Source organism: Penaeus japonicus, unplaced genomic scaffold (assembly GCF_977035675.1).
Source record: "Penaeus japonicus unplaced genomic scaffold, GWHDUDI00000001_assembly GWHDUDI00000018, whole genome shotgun sequence".
Classification (NCBI taxonomy): domain Eukaryota; kingdom Metazoa; phylum Arthropoda; class Malacostraca; order Decapoda; family Penaeidae; genus Penaeus; species Penaeus japonicus.
Window position 1 is genome coordinate 1,733,649 of NW_028234420.1, and position 2,500 is coordinate 1,736,148.

Genomic DNA, 2,500 nt, shown 5'->3' on the forward strand with positions numbered 1-2,500 from the left:
AACGTTAGCGGTCGGTCACACATCCGTAAACATATACCGAAAAAAAAAAAAAAAAAAAAAAATCCAGACAGGTGAGAGAAAAATGATAAGAAAGAAAATAATAATGACACAAAGATCCAGTTTCGGGAGACAGTAGCGAAATGCGAGGCGCAAATGGCTGGGACGGCACTAGGGCATCAGGGCATCAAGGCATCAGGGCCATAGGGCCAAGTGCATCGTGAAAAAGTACTGATTCTTTGGCACAAGATGTAAAAGATACAAGATAAACATTCAAATGGATTTACAGTAGTAATGACGATGATGATGAAAATATCAATAATATATAATAATAATGATAATAACAATAATAAATAGGATAATAATAATAAAGGCAGTGATAAAAACGATAATAATAATAATAATACATTAATGTCATGTGGCAGAATAACAATGATGATGAGCACCATAACAATAATCAAAAAATAATGCAACAACATCCATACAGGAATAGTAATGAAAATGACATATACTGTCAGTAATGAGGATAACCAAAGAAAAAAAATAGACTGGAGAACATCAGTAAGGGGAGGAGGAGGGAGGAGGAAAGGAGGAGGAGGAGAAGGAGGAGGGAGGGAGAGGAGGGAGGAAGGGAGGGGAGGGAGGAGGGGAGGAGAGAGAGAGGAGGGAGAGGGAGGAGGGAGGGGAGGGGAGAGGGGGGGAGGGGGTGGAGGAGGGAGGAAGGAGGAGGAGGAGGGAGGAAGAGGAGGGAGGAGGAGGAGGGAGGAGAGGGGGGGAGGAGGAAGGGGGGAGGAGGAGAGAGGAGGGTAGGGGAAGAGGGGGAGGAGGGGGAGGAGGGAGAGGAGGAGAGGAGGAGAGGTGGAGGGGGGGGGGGGAGGAGGAGGAGGGGAGGAGGGGGGGGGGGAGGGAGAGGAAGGAAGGAGAAAGGAGGAGGAAGAGAGGATGAGAGAAGGGAGAGAGAAAGGAAAGAGAGAAGCGAAAGGAGAGGAGAAAGGAGGGAAGAATGAAAGAACAAGGAAGGAGAAGAAAGAAAAGGAATGGAAGGGAAAAAGAAGAAGAAAGAAAAAAAGGGAAATAAAAGAAAAAAACAGGGGAGAGAGGGAGAGAAGAGAAGAAATGAGAGGAAAGGGGAGGAGGAGCGAGAGGGGAAAGAAGAAAAAAAAAGAAAAAAATATAATATATATATTATATTAATATATTATATATTTATATATAATATATATATATATATATATATATAATATATATATATATTATATTATTATATATATATATATATATATACATATATATATATATATATATATATATATATATATATATATATATAGATAGATAAAGAAGAAATGGAGAGCAGCGAGGTGGAGGGAAATGGGTTACCTAAAGAGGGATGGACGGAGAGAGACGAGGAGGGGAGGGAGTGAGGGGTGGAAAGGAGGAAAGGAGGGAAGGAGGGAGTGAAGAGCGGGCATGCAGCCGATGCCAACAAGACCCTTTGAAGGGCGCACCCTCACAAGGCACGTGGCCCAAGGGGGAGAGGGGGGAGGAGGGGGAGGGGCTTAAGCGAGGTTGAAACTACTTTATCTATTGTAGAGGGGAAGGTGGTGGGGTGGGGGTAGGGTAGGGGTAGGGGTAGGGGTAGGGGTAGGGGTAGGAGTTGGGGTAGTGGTATGGGTAGGAGTAGGGATAGAGGGGTTGGGTAGGAGTATTGGGTAGGAGTAAGAGTAGGAGTAGGGGTAAGATAGAGGTGGAGGGTTCAAGTAGGGGGTGGCGGTAGAGCTAGGGGGGTGGGGGTGGGGGTGAAGGTAGGGGTAGGGAGGGGCACGGATGTCGTTGCCATGTGATCAGAAGGGAGGCGCCGAAGCCATAGAAGGGCGTGGAAAAAAGGCGTCCCTTCGGCGACCACACGAGCGCCCACCATAGAAACAGAGAGACACAAAAGTCAAGACGAACACGTACATAAAACAGGAAAACAAATACCTAAACGGATCAAGTAAATAAGGGAAATTGGAGGAGAATAAAATGCAGTAAATATGGAAGATGACAAAAAGCGGGAACAATGAAACGAAAAGACAATAAACCAGCGGGAGACGAGCAATACAAAGCAGAAGAATGCGAGCAACAGAGGAGCAACTTGCAACAAAGAGAAATAATTCAAAAATATAAATACAGATATTACATAAAATAAATAAATAACAATACATAAAATTACATAAATGTACACAAATACAACAGATATCCAAACACAAATACATATCACTGGAATTAAATAATATATACATACTACTACGAAATTTAGCAAAATAAAAAATGCACCAACGCCATGAAAAATAAAAGGAATGAATAAATGAACGCGAAAGATTAAAATACTTCCAATTCAGTTCAAGAAAAGAGAAAATAATTCGATTTCGAATGAAATAATATTTCGATGGAAGCGTCATCCCGTGGTACTCTACGAGCAATCACACTTCTCTTCTTATTCTATCAAATATAAATTGCTTAA

The 2,500-nt window shown here is 42.6% G+C and overlaps 1 protein-coding gene across 5 annotated transcripts in view; it reads right to left on the bottom strand.

Moving 5' to 3' along the window:
• LOC122257594 (uncharacterized) overlaps nt 1–2,500 on the bottom strand; it is a 199,458-nt gene that overhangs the window by 129,314 nt on the left and 67,644 nt on the right. The window lies entirely within an intron of this gene.